This window comes from Schistocerca serialis, chromosome 5, assembly GCF_023864345.2.
Source record: "Schistocerca serialis cubense isolate TAMUIC-IGC-003099 chromosome 5, iqSchSeri2.2, whole genome shotgun sequence".
NCBI classification, from domain to species: domain Eukaryota; kingdom Metazoa; phylum Arthropoda; class Insecta; order Orthoptera; family Acrididae; genus Schistocerca; species Schistocerca serialis.
Genome location: NC_064642.1, coordinates 150,236,537 through 150,258,748, shown reverse-complemented (window position 1 = coordinate 150,258,748; position 22,212 = coordinate 150,236,537).

The window sequence follows — 22,212 nt, the reverse complement described above, 5'->3', positions numbered from 1 at the left end:
CGAGTCCGTCGGAATGCACAATGGACATGAATGGATGCAGGTGATCAGACACCTGTTAGAGTAGTATCTAGACTATCAAGAGTCCCATATAACTCCAACTGCACACGCCCCACACCATTACAGAACCTCCAAGAGCTTGATCAGTCCCCTCCTGACATGCAGAGTCCATGGATTCATGAGGTTGTCTCTATACTCGTACACGTCCACCTGCTGGATACAATTTGAAACGAGGCAACTTGTTTCCAGCCATCAGCAGTCCAATGTCTGTGTTGACGGGGCCAGGCGAGGCGTAAAGCTTCAGGTGGTGCAGTCATCAGGGGTACAAGAGTGACCCTTTTGCTCTGGAAGCCGATATCGTTAATGTTTCGTTGAATGGTTCCCACGCTGACACTTGTTGATGGCCGAGCATTGAAATCTGCAGCAATTTGCGGAAGGGTTACACGTCTGTCCCGTTCTTGCAGGATCTTTTTCCGACCGTAGTGATGTCGGAGATTTGATGTTTTACAGGATACCTGATATTCACGGTACACTCGTGAAATGGTCGCAACGGAAAATCCCCACTTCGTCGCTACCTCGGAGATGCCGAGTCCCATCGCTCAAACTCACTTAAATCTTTATAACCTGCCATTTTAGCAGCAGTAACCGATATAACAACTGCGCCAGGCACTTGTTGTGTTGCATAGACGTTGCCGACTGCGGCAGTTTATTCGGCCAGTTTACATATCTGTGTATTTGGAAATGCATGCCTATACCAGTTTCTTCGGTGCTTCAGTGTAGTATGGTCCCTCCTCGTGATGTTCAGTATCAGAGAGGGGCGAGGGGCGCGGTAAGAAGACAGTGCTCTGTGCGCAAGCGCCCTGCAAGCAGCGAAGTCCTAGTGGATAATATCAAATATCAGCTGACTCATTGCTGTCGGCTGAGCAGGCCAGTTTTGATACTTCACGTTGTTACGTTGGCACCAGCTGCTATGCCAGCAGGATGCTTAGGTTTATTGGCACGCACACAGTACATGTAATAAATACTGCTCTAGTAAGATGCGCTTCTCGAGAAACCGAAGTTCAGAGGTTCACGAGCCTGTTAATTACCATAAGAAAGGGCCAGATGTGTTGTAGCGGCGTTTAGCCCAATTGGCTATCGGTACTGAGTTTTGAATATTTGTTGTACTCTTCCACCGAAAGCTTGTTTCGCTCCAAGGAATCATTATCACTGTGGAATTTAACCTCTATTCCAGTGCCCACAGAAAAAGATAATGAATGAGAGATGGTCTGTCTTCTTGCAAGAACACAGTCTTTGTTTTATTTAATCCCAAACATGTTTCACCACCGTCGTGACATATTCAGCAGAATTCTTTCTTTCATTGTTTCTGTAATAAATACATACAAAATTGAAAAATATTAGGAATATGTTGAAATCACATTTTGTTGTGTTTCGACTACATATGTGCTTTACCTTTTTCTTACAGTATGTGTGACCTATGGCTACCAACAGAAATCTGCCAAAAGTGTAAATTAATAAACCACTTCGTCTTCAACACACATTATTGTTTAGAATACAATATTAAACTATTCGCGTAAAATAGTGGCTTGAGCCCCTTTTTTAAGATTTTCTGTTGTATTAGTTGACCTGTCCTAAGCAGTAGTTGGTTTTTATTTGCCTGTTGATTGTGTTGATGTTAATATTTTTAAATTTAAAATGGACACTGTATATAGGTAAAATTTCGTGAGGTATTTATAGATTGTGCTGTGGATTTTTAACGTCGTTTGGTTAAATTTATCGTGGTCATTGGTGAATTCTGCATACTACTTTGTTGCTGTGACTTAGACATAGCCTTCACTACACATTTACTACTCGACCTCGATATTATTGCACTTGGCTCCGATGGCCGTTATTGCAAACAGGCCTTGACGTAAAGGTAAACAGTATCATCGCACTGTGAACGATTTAAAGACATTTGTGCTTATACTATCAAGTAGTTCAACGTGTCCTCGTGAACCATCACGATAAAAATTCATGGCAAGGTCACTTAAGCGTCCATACTCCCAGGTACAATAATATTGAGATCGACTGAAATTTTTAGATACGTTATTGACAGTAGTTTTTTTCACTGATGTGTTTTCGACTGATGGACCCAAAGTTTCAATTTGTTTCGATTTGTTATCATTTTGTATACGTATGTTAGTGTGTATGTGTTGAGTGCGTGTATTTGTGTGTGTGTGTGTGTGTGTGTGTGTGTGTGTGTGTGTGTGTGTGTGTGCTTATGTGTTTTCGACTGATGGACGCAAAGTTTCAATTTGTTTCGATGTGTTATCATTTTGTATACGTATGTTAGTATGTATGTGCTGAGTGCGTGTATTTGTGTGTGTGTGTGTGTGTGTGTGTTTGTGTGTATTGGTGGGAGCTTTTTTGTGTCTAGCTTGATAGTTCGCTTAGAGTGATGAATAATGCTCTAGTGTAGAGAACCCTTTATTCCTTGACGACATTTTTGCCTTGTTTGATAGGTTTTTTGGTATGGTAATTTTATTTTATTGTTAATAAGTAGGTCGGGTGGTTACTGTATTTTAAGATCTGGAGGTATATTTCTGTGCCAATAGGGAGGTGGTTGCTTTCAGTAGAGTGGTCTGCAAAAGTAATGTGTACTGTCGCTTTGCAATGCTCTTATATATTCAGAATATCTTACTGTGAAATTTCTACGTCTATATTCCTCATAAACCGATTCACAGTCTTTGCAGGTCAACTGGTATATATACCCACTTTGCTGAATTCATATGTGGTAGCTTCGGATGTTTTTACTTTTTTACTGCAGTATAATGTTCTTTCTGTATGGTACAAGTAAGTATTCCTTATTTTCTCATAATGTTACCTGTTTTACAGGTTATTTTGTTGTCAATATCAATGTGTAACATGTTTTCCCGTTGTTTGTGGTTTCTTCACCTTGTGTTTTCATAGCTGTTTGATCATTATTAGCTTGTTGTGCTGTAATATTCATGTGTGTGTTTTGTGTCAATTGTGTTTTTATCTATTGATCAGTTTGTATGCCGTGTTCAAGTTGCAACAATCTTCTGTGACTGTCTGTCTGCTTATATTAAGATCTTGTAGGTAACTTACTTTATCCATTGGAGTACTGTTCAGTTTGTGTAGGAAGTATTTGATACTGGCGTGTTTGTCTGTTATAGAACCGTTAGATTTGTTACGTATTATTTTACTGGTTGTTGTGGGTTTTCTGCATATTCGGAACCAGTATTGGTTGTTCTTCTATCCTATTGTGATGTCTAGGAAGAGTATTTTTTTGTCTGTTTCAATTTTAGATTTGTAACACTAGTTTCGATGGGCAGTACTGATGCCTCTTAGTAACTATAGTCATGTGTTTTATCTACGGAGGAAATTATGTCGTCAACATAGCGGTACCAAGACATTACTTTGTACTGTTTGAATTTTATTATTTCTTGACAGATTTGCATTCAAGATGGTTACGGGCGGTACTGGCCAGCATACCCTGGGGGTTTCAGATATCTAGTGAATACTGTGAGATCAGTCATCTGATGCAATCAGTTTGTAGCTACCTAACAACCAGTTACGTAACCATAACTCTAAATCTGTTTATGGATCGGCCGGCCGGAATGGCCGAGCGGTTCTAGGCGCTACAGTCTGGAACCGCGCGACCGCTACGGTCGCAGGTTCGAATCCTGCCTCGGGCATGGATGTGTGTGATGTCCTTAAGTTAGTTAAGTTTAAGTAGTTCTAAGTTCTAGGGGACTGATGACCTCAGAAGCTAAGTCCCATAGTGCTCAGAGCAATTTTTTTTGTCTATGGATCGTTTTAAAATTTAGGAGTTCGGTTATGCACAGTTGATTTCAACCACTGTAGAAGATTCGATAAATCATAAGACCAGCCTAATGAACACCCAGTGAATAGTTTACAAAAGCACATAAGTGAACGAATATATAAATAAAAGAGATAAGAAAGGAATGATCCCTCAACATAAAGATGTATCCTAAAGACAGGATTAACGTTCATTGTCACTTTGTTGCTACTAAACACAGGCAGCCGCGAACGATTGCCTTACACAGGTCAGTATTTATACACAGTGAAGCAAATAAGGTAGGAAATAACTGATACCGGTATAACAGAGCTATTTCAGGCAATAACGAATGTAAGCCAAAGGCATTGTGCGTGCTGCTAAATCACTCAAACTGAATAACCCCTAAAGTTTAATCAGTTCATTCAAGACTGTATACAATCACCAGTTTACCTTAGCAAAGTTTAGTCACTGATAACTGCACTAGCTCTCACTATCTACATCTTCTTCTAAACTCCAAAATTTTACATTGAAAATTCAAAACAAGTAAGCCCTGAATACACGTGCATCGAAATATTTCTACCCTCGAACTGTCGATTAACACAGGCAGTTCATTAGCTACTCACAACTTACCAAGACACTTGCTCAACATCAAAAGACCAGGAACCATAAACTGTCTTTTTATTTAGTTTTTTTGTCCTGTGACCAGATACTACAGTCAAGTGAGCATCTTGAAATTAGATCACCTTTCTACAGAATACAAGTGCTACAATTTTACACATTTCAAATACATATAAGATACATGTTTAGACACTTTGCAGACAGATTTTACTTCATTATACGCTAAACACTGTAGAATATTCAACTGTGATTTATATTTTGTACACCACAAAACGGAATGGCATGTGCTAGTCATGCTTGTAACATTATTCAACTTACTGCTTCAACGCTATGCTACTGAAACATCCACCTTAGAGCTATTGACTTAGAAAAATTCGTATTAAACAAACAAACAATTTTATGTACAAATATGGACTGAAGTTGCGAGCGCAAGTAGGTACCAAGGTCGGGAATCAAACCCACGTCTCTGGCTTACTAGGCAGGTGCATTAGCCACTATGCCACCCTGGCTCAACGGTTCACAGTATTGCACAGATTGCCATGGCACGTCGTCCTCCTCGATCCAAATTGTCACTAATATGGTGTGACGCAATGCACATAACATTCCCGTCTCATTTGCTTTCAGGAGACACTAGGGCACGGAGTTTGTGGCATGGAGATGATGCAACATGGGACAGTACCACCATGATCATGTGGCACAGAGGTAACAAAGCGGGTATGATGCAGCATGAAGATGGGGGCATGGAGGCAAAATAACATGGATACAGTGGCATGGAGGTAGCATGGATGTGGCAGCACAGTGGTAACATGGTATGAAGATGGCAGCATGGTGGGGAGATAGCAAGGAGGTGGTAGGGTGGGAGCAATACGGATAGAAGCAGTGTCGCGAAGCTGTAAATGGACAAATCTTAGTGTGGACTGAACACAACAGGTCTATCCTGGTCAGGCCAACTCAGTGGCAACTGTACTCGGAATTTTAAATTACTGGTTAATATTGCGAGTTCAAATCCATTTGTTGCCATATTATTTACTGACATTGAAGGAAATAAGGTCTGAAATAACTGATACTTGTATAGTAGTTCAACCAGAACCTTCACAGGCAATGATGATAACTGTCAGACAAAGACATTGTGTAGAGCACCAAAATCACTCAAACTGAATAATCACTAAAGTTCAGTAGGTTCACTCAAGAGTGCACATTACAACCAATTCCGCATAGCTGAGTTCCGTCACTAATAGCTACATGACCACTCATTGCTGAAATGTTTTTCTAATGCTTAAAATAATTTGTTGGAAATTACTTACTGGATGCTCATCGAACTATTCCTACCATCGAACTGTTAATTAAAATCATGCCGCTGATTGAAGACCCAGACCTTACGAAGAACCTTACCTAGCATAAAAAAAAACCAAGAACCATGCTTTGCCTGCTTATTTAACACTTCTGTCCTGTGATCAGATCCTACCATCAGGCGAGTATTCTACTGAATACAAGTGTTACAGTTTTACACATTTCAGTTATATGTAATGTGCATGTCTAAACAGTTTTCAGATATTACTTCACTGTATGTTAAACATTACAGAATATTCAAGTGTGATTTATAGTGTATACATTACAAAATAGAATGACAAGCACTAGTAATTTTCGTAACAATATTCATGTTGGCATTTCCACAGAACACTACTCAATCTTACAAACTTCGACTGATAAAAATTCTTACTAAGCAAACATAAACAAACAGGACTAATAGTGTGAGGAAACAATTGTATCTTTACAATGATGAGTGACAGATAGATTTTCCCTCCATTACTCAGCCAAGGTCAAGCCAGCAGCGCCTGATGCACACTGTGTACATCGAACAAAGGGTTGCGCTATGGCTGTTGGGTAAAAATAAATGTTTAAATAATGTTACAAGACTTGACCAGATTATGTGAACCTAAGTCAGCGTCAAATTTTTGGAGTGTCAGTACAATGCACAAGTTAGTCTCCTCAAAAATTAGCTTTTTACGAAATTTTAAAAGCACATAATATTACATGTAGGAAGTTGTACTTTTGGAATTATGTCCAGTTTGTTCTAAAAACATTCTGTAGAGGATTTCAAGAAGCTATCTCTTTTAATTTTTTACTTATTATATATAAGAAAGTTCTGTACCAAAAATAGTAAAAACGAGCTAGATTAACTAACTTCTGAAATTAAACTACAAAGCAAAAATTACATTATTATATTAAATACATGTGTTAATGAAGGTGTACCAATTTTGACGATAATATTGTAATTTAACTGAGGTATAAAAGTTAGGAAAGAGACAGTTCAGAAGACGTCATCTACCCTTAGTTCCATTTGAAAAATTCTGGAAAGACAGAGTATTAGAATTATCGAGTTGAGAATTTTGCATGACATTAACAGTGTACAGGTTTACTGAGCAAGAACTGGGATCGGTGTTAGTGTTCAACTAATACTGATATTGTAGTCAAAGAGGATGCTGTTGGGCATTGCTGGTGGCACTGGAAGCTTCTAACAGCAAATTTTCCGTTCGCCATCCACAGCGAGAGTATAACACGTAGTTCATCAATTGCAGACTATTGTCTAGCCACCTGTGTGATAAGTGTGATTTGTTTATTTGACGTTTCTGTGCAGCAGGCTATGTTGTTTCCATCATATATTAGGTCATCTGTTGCCTGTGTTTGCTTTTCTGTAACCTCTGAAAGTAATAGTTTGTCTTGCTTTGGTGTTTTATGTTTCAACTGTGTATGATTTAATGCAGCTAATCTCTTCTAAAACCCGCTTAAGCAAATCCAAGCAACAGTGTCGAGAGGCGGCGTTTAGTAGAAGTTTAATCTCATATTTTGGTAGGCTGTTGCCCTGCAAAGTTCTCCGTGTTGTAGATTAAGATCTCCAAAATAACTACTAATTTCTGTAAATCTTTATTTAAGCACCTTCACCAATGATAAAGTTTGTTAGATGGACGCCGGCCGTTAATTCAGCTGCCCTGCATCTGCTCTAAAAGCTATTATGGTTCCTTGTAGTGTAATTCTGTTCGCCTAAGTTTCATCATGTCCATAAAGAAAATTGTACGTAAAATTGTATTACCTGAAACAGCTTTTCTGTGGTAGATATTTATCATTGAGTTTTTGCCCAGGTGTGCAGTTGCTAAGAATAATTATTTGCTTTATTTTGACATGTAATTCTTTGTTAACCACTTGTACTGACACTAATTAACCCCTAAAATGTTTTTTTTTTTTTTTGGATTCTTGGTGAAGGATGTTTACCCATGGGCTTTAAAGCTTTTGTGTAGTTGATAATATTGTCAATTGATATTCTTGAATCATCTGTTAATGGGCGATGCTATAGGGTGATTAATAATTTGGTTACAACTGCTTAGTATTTGAATTATTTGATAACTCCTTTTTGGTCCATCAATGTGTGGTGACCTTGGTTGCTTTTTTAATTGCCATCTTACTCTCAGTGCATTCCAATGCTTCTATTTAAGTGCGTTTTTTCTCATAGTAAATATACAGAAAATTGCTGTTCTAGTATACCTTATATAGTGGTCACAATAACTTTCCATTCCGCAACCTGCTCCCCAGCACTTTATGAATGCCGTGAAGAGAGTTATGTTTATTTATCTACAGAGTTCACCTATAATACAAAAATGCTTATGCTGTTACAGGAGATAATTTGTTTTTTTTTAAAAAAAAGGCGCTAGGGGTATCTAGCCTTATCAGTTGCCCATACAGTATCTCCACCATAAAATGAGATGCACAGAGCAGCAGATGTACATATTTCCTTTTAACTCTCACTGTGCAACAGTGATGCATCCCCCCATCAGCTACCTGATCTACCTGATGGAAATGCATTTGTGCTCCGCCAATGCAGGATAGCTCAGTACAGAAGGAACTATGTACAATGTACAGAATGACCTGTATTAAGTAACCACCATACTCCTATGCAGAGTTTACTAGAGGTGAGTGAACTGTTTGAGATGATTGATTTGGGCATCACAGCCCCATCTGGACAGGTACTGATAGGATATCTTTACATGTTAATATACACTTCCTTACAGAAAAATTAAGCACCCAGAACACATAATTGGACGTCATTGTGGCTTCATACTCGTACACGCCATTGGTGGGTATATAAATAATTATTGTTCTCTGTGATAGGTAGAATGGCCACCGGATCACATTAGCGTTGTTCATGTTTGGTGTTACTACCAGACCTGGTAGATGTAAAGTGATGGCTTTGAAGGAAACAGAGATGCAAAGTTCTTGCGGGAGATGTCGTTTTCTTCACCTGACAGAGTCTGAAGGGATTCTCATTGTGGATCTCCCTTTAGATGGTTGCTTGAATCACTCAGTATTCAGATTTATGAGGCATTTGTTTGTGACAGTGGCCCATTGTTGGATTGGACAGGAATGTGAGGGCAGGCATTCTCATCGTCAATGTTCTGAACAACCACTTCTGACCAACACAAGGAAGGATCTCGGTACTGTGCGCCAAGGGTATTGTAGCTCCTCAAATCTATGCCTGATAGCGGAGAACAAGTGATGGACTCTCTCCAACACTCTGTGTCATCCTGCACAACTGATCAGAGACTAGAAGCTGCAGACTAGGATATTATAGTCCCATGCATAGGCTACTGTTAACACCTCGACATAAGATGCTGCATTTGTTTTGGTACCATGACCAGGTAGTGTGGACTGCTGGTGAGTGATACTGCATTGTCTTCAGCAGTGAACTGCAGTTCTGCACTATTCTAAATGACAATCATCGGTGAGTATGGCGGCCGCCTGGAGAGAAGTCCCATTCTTCCAACGGTTCAGACATGTACAGGGGTGTGGGTAACCATTGGCTGTGACTTAGGCACAGTTGAGTGATCTCATACAATACAATAGCAAACCATGGACATCCAACATGCTAATGATTATGTGTCATGTCGTAGTATCAGCACAATGCTCGCTCACACATTTCATGTGTCTCTATGAACTGTCTACATCATTTTGAAGTACTCCTATGGTCAGTATGATCCTCAGATTAGGCCTCAACACAAAATGTATTTTACCTTCCAAGTGATAGTATTATGAGCCATCTTTCATCAGCACACACTCGCCCACATAAAAAATGGTTCAAATGGGTCTGAGCACTATGCGACTTAACTTCTGAGGTCATCAGTCGCCTAGAACTTAGAACTAATTAAACCTAACTAACCTAAGGACGTCACATAGATCCATGCCCGAGGCAGGATTCGAACCTGAGACCATATCGGTCACTCGGCTCCAGACTGTAGCGCCTAGAACCGCACGGCCACTCCGGCCGGCCTACCCACATATGTCTTCTGTCTCTATAAAATGTATACGTGATGTTGAAGTACTCCTATGGCCAGCAAGATCCCAGATCAGTCTGGGATGGAATATGTATTGGACTAGGTTGGACATCAACTCTGCCCCATTACCAGTCTCCAGGATGTTAAGGAACAGTTACAACAGTTGTTGATAAACTGCTTCAGGAGAGGATACAATGGTTTTATGACACCATTCACTACCTAATCAGTCCATGCATCTGGGTCAGATGTCGTGCAATGTCATATTGATAAATGGGTACAAACTGCCATGATTTTTGTTAACTTGAGCTGATTTTGCAATTACTGAAATAACATCACATATCTTGTCACAAGTGCAGTTTCATTTCGATTCTTCCTACCATTCTAGGACTTAACATTTTTTTCAGGAAGTGTAATAACATATTACTTTTCATGCCTTGTGGAAATAATAGCCTTTCGAAATCAAGAAGCTATCACAGTGGTGCAAGCCACGAATAACCATTTGTCATTTAAGTTTGGCGCTCCAGAGACCTCGATTATGGTCCAAGGTAGTAACCTCACATTAGCGGTAATACAACAATCTTGCTTTTGCAAGAGATTCGTAAAGTAAGAGGAAGTGCATTACAGTCACGAGCAAGTGGCAGAATGAAATTGGTTCACAGGAAGATAGGGAAGAGGATGAGTCATTTTCGACAGTAATTATATTGACTAGGATATGGTATTAGCTGACATAGTGGCAGTGTGCAGTTCAAAAATACACTAGAGTATGGAGCTTTAGCCGTAGGGGGGCGTGTATGGACGGAAGATGCCGTCACTACTTAAGATAGTGATACACAGAGGGGTGGGAGTGGGGGACAGTGCAACCCATGCCACACCTTCCCCAATGCGTAACATTGCCGTCGGAAGTGGCTACAAGGCAAAAACGTGAACATTATTGCAGCCCACTAACATCCCTACATGCTTGATGTCTTCCCTGATGGCGATAGAATATTCCAGCAGAATAGCTGCACGTGTTACAAGGCCAGAACTGTGCTGCAGTGATCTGACAGCAATGATAGGTCTCTCATGTTTACGTCTTTGCCACTAAATTAACCTGATCTGAACCAGGTGGAACACGTTTAGGGTGCTATCGGGTGCCAACTCGGTTTCCACCAACCTGTAGTTTACAGTAAATGCTTGACCTGTGCGTGTACATCTGGTGCCACGTATCTCTGGAAACATACCAAAGTTCTGTCAAACCCAAACCATGCAGGATCGCCGCTGTACTGCGTTGCAAAGATGAACTAAAACGCAGTTAAGCAGGTGGCCGAAATGTTTCCTCTTTTCTGTGGCAACTCTTTGCACTCAACAACAATATTCGTAACGCAGAAAGGGGCGGTCGGACTGGGCTGCATTGGTAGTTGGCGAAATCTGCGTAGGCCATCTTTGAGGTGTCTCGCAATTCTAACTGTGTCTCACCTGCGTTTAAACCCCATCATGGAATATATTGTTGACCATATTTACTCTTAGAAAACAAAATGCTATATTCACTCAGTAGATATGAATATTATTTGCATTTTGATAAAAATTCCTTAAGCATTGTAGTGATATATGTGTACTACCGATCTACTTAGGCTTCTAGCAGCAGTGAAAAAGTTGATTGATGAATTCCAAGTGTTCATATCAAAATTGAAAAGTTTCCTTTTGATCACACTACGTCTGCTCTGTCCAGAGTTATTTGACCGTAAAACCTCTTACAATTTTTTTCATGCGTCATTCAGTCTACGATTTATTTCTTTATATATTTTCTAATCTAGATGTTGTAAACTATGTAGTGATTCGTTCCATGACTAAACAGCCTTCTTCCCAATGGCCCCACGGACCCTGGTGCATTAGTAAAATGGCTCTGAACACTATGGGACTTAACATCTGTGGTCATCAGTCCCCTAGAACTTAGAACTACTTAAACCTAACTAACCTAAGGACATCACACACATCCATGCCCGAGGCAGGATTCGAACCTGCGACCGTAGCAGTCGCGCGGTTCCGGACTGCGCGCCTAGAACCGCTAGACCACCGCGGCCGGCCGGTGCATTAGTAAGAAAAGTGCTAATGATATTCGAAAAATGTTTTGACGTGGTATGACAGCTGAAAGAAAGCACAGTTTCTAGTGTATGGAATTTGTTTTTGTCTTGTGTAGCGCAAGAGCGATCCAGCTCAAAAGACTATGAGCAAGTGTAAAGCCCGGTGGCTGATAATACTAAATTAAGTAATAAATGTTATTGATCCGAAGGCGGCTTGTTAATGAGCTAAAGATGGTGATCAGTAATGGAATTTTAGTGGTCTTGAGCTAAGATTTTCATCCAGATATTTCAATGTAACACATCACCTTTCTTCCGATTTGACAGTATCAAATAGCAACGCATTTATACGAGTCAATAATACATTTGTGTGTGAAGGTCTTTTACTAAAAACTAAAAGTAAATATAAATGTGAAAATAAAATAACTAAAGTAGAATTCCTCCAGTAGCCACAGGCTGCTTTCTCTGTCGTAATACATTACAAAGATGGTGTCTGGAAATTACTAGGTGCAAACAATATTCAGCAATGACAGAAACACTATTACAAAGTACGAAGAATACATAGCGAACATCACTTTTTCAGAGTAAGTCTTAAAACATTTGGTTGAGCTGTCGAATACATGTGTTAGAGCAAATATTGCGAATGGTATACGAATCTTTCTCTGCCAAATCTGTGTAGAGTAAATTTCGTACTCGCTTATATAATCATGTGTCATGTTAAAAAACCTTAGGTGCAATAATTATGTCACCAACAGTGACGAATATATAATTAAATAACAGTTTTGGCATTCTGGATACGCTAAAGCTGTTGGCTGTTTTAAACTTAGATCCGTTTCATGTAATTAAATGTTGAAGTATAACTAAATAATAGTTTCGGTATTCTGAGTATGATAAAGCTGTGTGTCTTTTTGAACATAGATCTGTTACACGTAAGTAAATGTTAAATTAATACAATGACAACGAAATAAAGATATCCAGGTAGATATAGTCTTAATAATGTAAACAGATGTATGTGATATCAGGCTGAGAAGGGGTAGAAAGTGCTGGTTTTATTTGGGTGGTTGTATTGAGTTTTGAGAGTTAGGAAAGTCAGTAGCTTGTCTGTTAGGAAAGTATCAAATAAAGTATACAAATAAATAAATTAATTAATCATGGTAAATACGAAGAGGAGGATGGAGGTAGAGCGAGGGAGGGAGAGAGAGAGAGAGAGAGAGAGAGAGAGAGAGACAGACAGACAGAGAGAGAGAGAGAGGCTGAAAGGACGTGCACACACACTATATATATATATAGTGTTTGTGCACGTGCATTGCGAGTTGCTAATGTGTCCTTTTCAAAAGGACCATCCCAGCATTCAGATTAACGGTCCAGTGGGAAACTGAATGCCGGTGCACCTAAATGCGCGTATAGTGTTTCTACCACTGTGCCACACCGCCTGCTATTTCCTCCTGGAAGAAAGGCGGTTGGTGTTAGGTGGAGGTGTAAGGCGGCACTGGACACGGGGTGTGCCGGGGCGGCGCGCCAGCTGGCGGCGCTATAAAGCGACGGCGGGCGCCGCGACGCCAAGCGACGCCACGGAACGGCACGGCGCGGCGCCCCCCGGCCAGGCCTGAACACTGTTTACCGTCGCGACGCCCCTAAATCACGGCCGACCGCCATTACCGCGTCACGGCCACCTGCGCACTTCTCAGACCTCTAATTGCGAGCCGCTGGGGTGGCCCGGAGCGGGCCCCTGCTCCTCGATCGCGGGAGATCGCCAAGAAACGGCGCTAGAAATCATCGCTAAACTCCGCTCTCCACAGCTATCGGCGAGCCCGCTCGTAGCAGCTGCGGCGGTCAAGGGCGGAGCAACCACCTCACCGAGTCGTCAGGAACTAAGGGAGGTCATCATGGTTGCTTCGTTATTTGCATGCTCAATAACGGCCCTCTCCCGCTATTATACGACGCCACTCGTTCACTGCTGCGATACACTCGATCACAAAAATAAAAATTAAAAAAAAGAAACGACGCACCAAGAAGGAATCATCCGAATGGGGCGGAAATCAGTAGATGTACAGACAAACAAGTAACATTTTCAGAAATATTGGATGCCTTATTCACGAGAAAGAATATCAAAAAGTGAGCAACTCACTGTCGCGCTGTTCCACCTCTGGCTTTAATGCAACCTGTTACTCTCCTTGGTATTGATTCATAGAGATTTTGCATGTCCACGCAAATTATGTCCAAATGGCGAATAATACTGATGAAATCCCGAGCTGGTTGAAGGTCCCTGTCCTTAATGCCCCAAACTTTCTCAGTTTGACAGAGATTCGTCGACCTTGCTGGCCCAGGTAGCATTTGGAAACCACTAAAACAAGTCCAGGATGGCTTGCCACGGAGGGCAACAAAACGGTGCGTAGAATGATGATGATGTACCGCTGTGCTGTAAGAGCCCGGCGGATGACAACCAAAAGCCTCCTGCTACGAAAAGAAATGGCATCCCAGGCCAGCACTCTTGGTTGTCGAGCCGTATGGCAGGCGACAGTCAGGTTGGTATCCCACCCATGCCCAGTGCGTCTCAAGGCACGTCTTCGGTTTGGAATGTAACTGGATTAGGATTGTCTTCAGTAGTGAGTCCCGCTTCCAGCTGAACACCGATGTCCAGCAGAGATGCGTCTGGAGACGCCACGAGTACCGTTGGGATACCAACCTGACTTTCGCCTATAATATGGCCCGACACCCAGGAGTGATGATCTGGGGTACCATTTTTTTTATCATAGCAAGAAACCTTCGGTTGTCATCCTTGGAACCCTTTCAGCATAGTGTTACGTCGATGATATTTTACGACTCGTTATGTTGCCCTTCATGGCAAGCCTTCATTGGTGTACACTGAAGTAAGATAACGTCCGCCTGCAGAAGGCGAAAGTATCTACTGGTTATCTTCGTGCTTGCCAAATCCTACCTTGCCAAGCAAGGTCGGCGAATCTCTCCCCAGTCGAGAATGTTTGGAGCACTGTAGGCGGGGCCCTCTAACCACCTCGGGAATTTTGACATCTAACTCACCGATTGGACAGGATTTGGCACGATCTCCCTCAGGATGACATCCAAAAGCTCTATCAAGCAATGTCGAGCCGAGGTGGATCAATGCGTTAATGACTTTCTCAGTTTTTGAAGCTCTTTCTCTTGAACACGCCATCAATTTTTTTCTGAAATTGCAATCATTTGTTTTTCTGTGCATGTACTGTACATCACATGTACGGATTTCTGCCTCATTCGGGAAATTCCTTCGTAGTGCGTCGTTCTTTTTTTTCTCATAGAACATACATTTTCTCAAAGGGTGAAAAATGGAAAAATTCTTAACATTTCGTGGATGTTATGGTGGCAGTTCTAGTTAAAACCTAGACAGCACAATGGACGCACACAAGCAAACACACACACACACACACACACACACACACACACACACACACACACACACACACACTTATACTGACTCACTCACTCATCACACACATACACTTTACCTGAAATTGATTTACAGTACCTCTGTTCTCCTTGCAACTTCTCATCTTTCCTATCAGCTACTACGTCTCTCATAGTAGTCGATATGGTTACACCTATGAGTTCATTGTTAATAAACATTATTATTTTTAACATCAGTTCAAATGGTTCTGAGCACTATGGGACTTCTGAGGTCATCAGTGCCCTAGAACGTAGAACTACTTAAACCTAACTAACCTAAGGACATCACACACATCCATGCCCGACGCAGGATTCGAACCTGCTACCGTAGCGGTCGCGCGGTTCCAGACTGAAGCGCCTAGAACCGCTCAGCCACGCCGGCCCGCTTAACATCAGTGAATGGTTATTTCCACAACATTGCGTCAAATGTTTTTTGCACATTGTTTTCCTGAAAAATGTGTTAGTAGTTATTCCTGTATGAAAGCCACATGGTTATAAAATAATTCATTTATGTTTTGTAGCCTGTAATACTAGCGTGAATGTTTAATTTCATTGACAAGAATTATTTTTCTGTAGAATAAGCAAGAAAAAAATTGTCTGACAGTTATGTTGTGTAACATGTAGTTATTTTTTATTATTGTGCCCCTACAATATTCATGTTATTCATGACGCTCTTCGAAACTTTTAATGTCATGTCTGAAAAGTGTGTAAACAGTAAGGATAATGTTACTTCATTGTGAAGTATGCATACATTACAAAAATCAGCAAAATTTACAGACATACTGAAAGTCTTAACCATACTGTACGTATGTTCTGCTATATGTTCCATCATAGTCTCATAAACTGGAGTTCAGTACACGTTTCTGGTGCGTTGACGTGCCGACGCAGCATTGAAACTCCTTACGTAACATCTGAAGCACTCATGGCAAAGTTATGCCTTATAGTCATACACGGGCAAAGTAAAGGGCGCTACTGAAAAGTCAGTAGACGTATTTTATCATCAAGCAGTCTGTGTGGAAGATGACAGTCTTTTACATCACTCTTAAGTTGCCTTCAGAGTTGTAACATTTTTTACCTACTTTTCTCATGCCTGTGTAAGTGGTCAAAGGCATTTATGGCTGAGTACCACATTCCCTTCTGTGCGTCAGTAAGGCTGAGTGAATGATAGCTTAGATCGTACCGCCTTCTATTATTGTATTTATGGATGTTACTGTCGTTTCGAATTGAAACTGATGGATGACAACAAGCTCTATAAAGAAGTAAACGTACTGTGAGGATTTCGACAGTATGTCCACCTGTTAACAGAAACGTCTACTAGAGGCTTAAAGTACACACCTCATATTCTTGTTACATAATTTTATGAAATAAACCCTTACTCAGCGAATTGTTTCACCAGAGTATGATGTCATAAGACTCAGTGAATGAAAACAGGGATAGTAAGTCAATATTTTGACGATGTCGTTTCTGAACTTAGGCTATTAAATAGAATTATGTCTTGGTCTTCTTTTAGACTTCGGCTCTAATTTTTTTATCTTTCTTTAGAGCTGATTGTACTTTATATATACACTACTGACCATTAAAATTGCTACACCACGAAGACGACTACACTACTGACCATTAAAATTGCTACACCACGAAGACGACGTGACGCTAAACTTAACCGACAGGAAGAAGATGCTGTGATGTGGAAATGAGTAGCTTTACAGAGCATTCACACAAAGTTGCGACAACTACAATGTGACGACATGAGGAAAGTTTCCAGCCGATTTCTCATACACAAACAGTAGTTGACCGGAGTTGCCTGGTGAAAAGTTGTGATGCCTCGTGTAAGGTGGAGAAATGCGTACCATCACGTTTCCGACTTTGATAAAGGTCGGATTGTAGCCTATCGCGATTGCGGTTTATCGTATCGCGACAGTGCTGCTCGCGTTGGTCGAGATCCAATGACTGTTAGCAGAATATGGAACCGGTGGGTTCAGAAGGGTAATATGGAACGCCGCGCTGGATCCCAACGGCCTCGTATCACTAGCAGTCGAGATGACAGGCATCTTATCCGCATGGCTGTAACGGATCGTGCAGCCACGTCTCGATCCCAGAGTCAACAGACGGGGACGTTTGCAAGACAACAACCATCTGCACGAACAGTTCGACGACGCTTGCGTCAGCATGGACAATCAGCTCGGAGACCATGGCTGCGGTTATCCTTTACACTGCATCACAGCACGAGCGTCTGCGATGGTTTACTCAAAGACGAACCTGGGTGCACGAATGGCAAGACGTCATTTTTTCGAATGAATCCAGGTTCTGTCTACAACATCATGATGGTCGTATCCGTGTTTCGCGACATCGCGGAGAACGCACATTGGAAGCGTGTATTCGTCATCGCCTTACTGGCGTATCACCCGGCGTGATGGTAAGGGGTGCCATTGGTCACACGTCTCGGTCACGTTTCGTTCGCATTGACGGCAGTTTGAACAGTGGACGTTACATTTCAGATGTGTTACGACCCGTGGCTCTACCCTTCATTCGATCCGTGCAAAACCCTACATTTCAGCGGGATAATGCACGACCGCATGTTGCAGGTTCTGTGCAGGACTTTTGCTGCCCTGGCCAGCACATTCTCCAGATCTCTCACCAACTGAAAACGTCTTGTCGATGGTGGCCGAGCAACTGGCTCGTCACAATACGCCAGTCACTACCCTTGATGAGCTGTGGTATCGCGTTGAAGCTGCATGGGCAGCTGTATCTGTACACGCCATCCAAGCTCTGTTTGACTCAATGCCCAGGCGTATCAAGGGCGTTATTACTGCCAGAGGTGGTTGTTCTGGGTACTGATTTCTCAGGATCTATGCACCCAAATTGCGTGAAAATGTAAGCACATGTCAGTTCTAGTAGAATATATTTGTCTAATGATTACCCGTTTATCATCTGCATTTCTTCTTGGTATAGCAATTTTAATGGCCAGTGGTGTATATTCTTATTCTCAGCATGGAAATTGTTATTCTGGGGGTTAAACTTGTTCTCTTGGTTATTTTCGGGAATATCATCTTTTTCTTTTGCACTGATTGCCTTTAAATATTCTTTGTTTGAAGGATGAATATTTCTATGTTTAAATGGTTTAAGTATTTTAACTAAAATATTGTTTTGTGGGATCAATGATATGAAATTTTTTATCTTAGGCCGTGTATTTATTTTCTTTTTGTTCTTTGAGTTTGTTCTTTGTTGTTTTTGAAGAATTATAATCTTTGTTTTATGTATCTATTATTTAATAATTGATTATAGAGTTTTTGTTGAATGAGAACTTCTTAATTTTAATGGTTCTATGGTTTTATGGCTTTAATTTTGGATTGAATGCCTCTTGTTTTTATGCCTTTTAGGAATGTAAAATTTGCAGAGATTAAATAGTTAGGATCTGTAGCTTGTTGCCTACAGTTAATATTCCCACCAATATAAATACCTAGTAATTTTGAATGTTCTGTTTCATTCATAACGATGTGACAGAAGAGAATTGTAAGTGTTGTGTTTGATGTAGGTTCAGACTCACTGGCTGTCACTAAAGTTTTATCTGATTTTTGTTGAAATTTGTCCATTAAACTTAATTGTACTACAAAGATAAATGATGATGTATCACTTGTATGGTGTTATTTAGCCCCTCCGATCGATCAGTTTGATGTAACCCGCACTACGTTTGTATCAGGAATGGGGCGACGGTAAGTAATCGAAATCATACTGTAAAAAATACAATTCAGGAATGACCATGAGTTACGTTATATATTTGCACCAAGCCATATCTTACTATGGCCACACCTAACCAAACGTCTCCAATTATTCATTACGTAATTAGCGATGTAGTAGTACATGTTTTGGATGCCTCTGTAAGTTTATTCCATTTGTAGTGCTTAGTCTTTCGTAACTGGTTTGCTTGATAAAGTGTTTTTCATCATCGAAAACAACGAAGTTAATAGGAGACATCAAAGTGGGAAGTCTTGAAGTAACAATTTTATGGTATATATCCAAATGAAAAGATTAATGTACATGGTGACTTACCTGTCCCTACTGCTTTCGTTTTATGCATTCCCACGTGACAGAACAGTGAGGTTGGCTATTTCACTCTGGAGATGTGAAGCACATTGTCAAAATGTCAGACAATAACTGGTAAAGTATACAAACACATCTCAGACCTATCGTACAAATTTTCTTTATGAAACTATTTTAGCACCGTATCAGCAGAGCGAGTCATACAATCTTTTCATTGGATTATATACCGGGAAGTTGTCACTTCCACGCTTCTCAGTGGGATATCTCTTGTTAATTTCCGTTTCCGATGGTGAAACATGGTTTGTAAGGCAAAGTTTCTGAACCATATACGAAAGACTAAGTTCTATAAAAGGGATAAACTTACAGAGACGTCCAAAATCTGTATGACTAAACCGCTGTTTTTACACAAAGAAAGATTGGAGAGAGTTGGATAGGTACCGCAGACGTAAGATACATCTTGGTCCAAAAATACCGTGTAAGTTATGGCCAGTCCTGACTTGAAGTTTTTACCGTATGATTCCCAGTGCCCAAAGCTCTAAGAGGGAACTTACATCGATTACGTGGCTGTCAGCCGTCTGCATACCGTTGCTGAGACAGATCTAGTGCAGGTTGCATAAAAGAATCGCTACAGGCAGCTGAATGCCACTGTGTGTAACAAGAACAAGAGCAGACGTAATACTGATTCCTCCCGAAACACTGTAGTGATTGTTCTCCATTTTGACGATGCTGTTGTCATATGCAGACTACCTGGGTTCCATCATGCCTCGTACAGTCTTTTCGTTAGGATGAAATCTAGTTTCCAGCAAGATGCCTGCTACCGTATTATCTAAATTTGTCTCTGAGAGCTCTTTGAACCATACAATTGAATGTTTTTCACAAATTGCAGAAAATACCGTTTGGTGATATATACACTACTGGCCATTAAAATTGCTACACCAAGAAGAAATGCAGATGATAAACAGGTATTCATTGGACAAACATATTATACTAGATCTGACATGTGATTACATTTTCACGAAGTTTGCGTGCATAGATCTTGAGAAATCAGTACCCAGAACAACCACCTCTGGCCCTAATAACGGCCTTGATACGCCTGGGCATTGAGTCAAACAGAGCTTGGACGGCGTGTACAGGTACAGTTGCCCGTGCAGCTTCAACACGATACCACAGTTCATCAAGAATAGTGACTGGCGTATTGTGACGAGCCAGTTGCTCGACCACCATTGACCAGACGTTTTCAGTTGGTGAGAGATCTGGAGAATGTTCTGACCAGGGCAGCAGTCGAACATTTTCTGTATCCAGAAAGGCCCGTACAGGATATGCTACATGCGGTCGTGCATTATCCTGTTGAAATATAGGATTTCGCAGGGATCGAATGAAGGGTAGAGCCACGGGTCGTAACACATCTGAAATGTAACGTCCGCTGTTCAAAGTGCCATCAATGCGAACAAGAGGTGACCGAGACGTGTAACCAATGGCACCCCGTACCATCGCGCCGGGTGATACGCCAGTATGGCAATGACGAATGCACGCTTCCATTGTGCGTTCACCGCGATGTCACTAAACACGGATGCCAGCATCATGATGCTGTAAACAGAACCTGGATTCATCTGAAAATTGACGTTTTGCCATTCGTGCTCCCAGGTTCGTCTTTGAGTAAACCATCGCAGGCGCTCCTGTCTGTGATGCAGCGTCAAGGATAACCGCAGCCATGGTCTCCGAGCTGATAGTCCATGCTGCTGCAAACGTCGTCGAGTTGTTCGTGCAGATGGTTGTTGTCCTGCAAACGTCCCCCTTTGGGGACTCAGGGATCGAGACGTGGCTGCACGATCCGTTACAGCCATGCGGATAAGATGCCTGTCATCTCGACTGCTAGTGATACGAAGCCGTTGGGACCCAGCACGGCGTTCCGTATTACTCTCCTGATTCCACCGATTCCATATTCTGCTAACAGTCATTGGATCTCGACCAACGCGAGCAGAAATGTCGCGATACGATAAACCGCAATCGCAATAGGCTACAATGCGACCTTTATCAACGTCGGAAACGTGATGGTACGCATTTGTCCTCCTTACACGAGGCATCACAACAACGTTTCACCTGGCAACGCCGGTCAACTGCTGTTTGTGTATGAGAAATTGGATGGAAACTTTCCTCATGTCAGCACGTTGTAGGTGTCGCCACTGGCACCAACTTTGTGTGAATGCTATGTAAAGGTAATCATTTGCATATCACAGCATCTTCTTCCTTTTGATTAAATTTCGCGTCTGTAGCACGTCATCTTCGTGGTGTAGCAATTTTAATGGCCAGTAGTGTACTTGTCTTATCATTGTCATTTGATTTTCTGCAGTTAAGTATCATTTCATATATACTCATTGCATTGTAATCACAATATACACATTGAGGTAGAAAGTCTCCAGATACCCAATACTGTTCATTATAAAGAAATTATCTGTGAACCAAGTGATGGTACTGTTACAGCGGCGGCCTTCAAGCACAGTTATGGGTATTAAATGGGAATTCTGGTTAGGGAAGCTGTCCGTGTACTAGAGACGTCTCAGACGTCTGCCTTGAAGCGTCTACATTATTCATAAGACAGTCTGAGCATAAAGAAAGAGTGCTGAGATATTGACTGTCATGCTTGACTAGCCAAATTAGAAGTAAGTGATATTTTCTGAAACCACGTGTATGTACGAGTTTGACGAGTAGTATAGCTTGGAAGTAAATAAAGTGATCTACAGCAACTAGAATAAAATGACATGTATGAAAATGTATGTGCAAATATTTTCCTTGTTTCAGTTGAATTGCGGCGTACACAATAAATCGAGAAACATTTAATTGTAGAAGATAAATTATATGGTGAGAAATGTATTGGATTTATTTCTCTATGTAGATGCTCATAGCTGACGAAATACGCAAAGGTCTGCAAAAGTTGTTA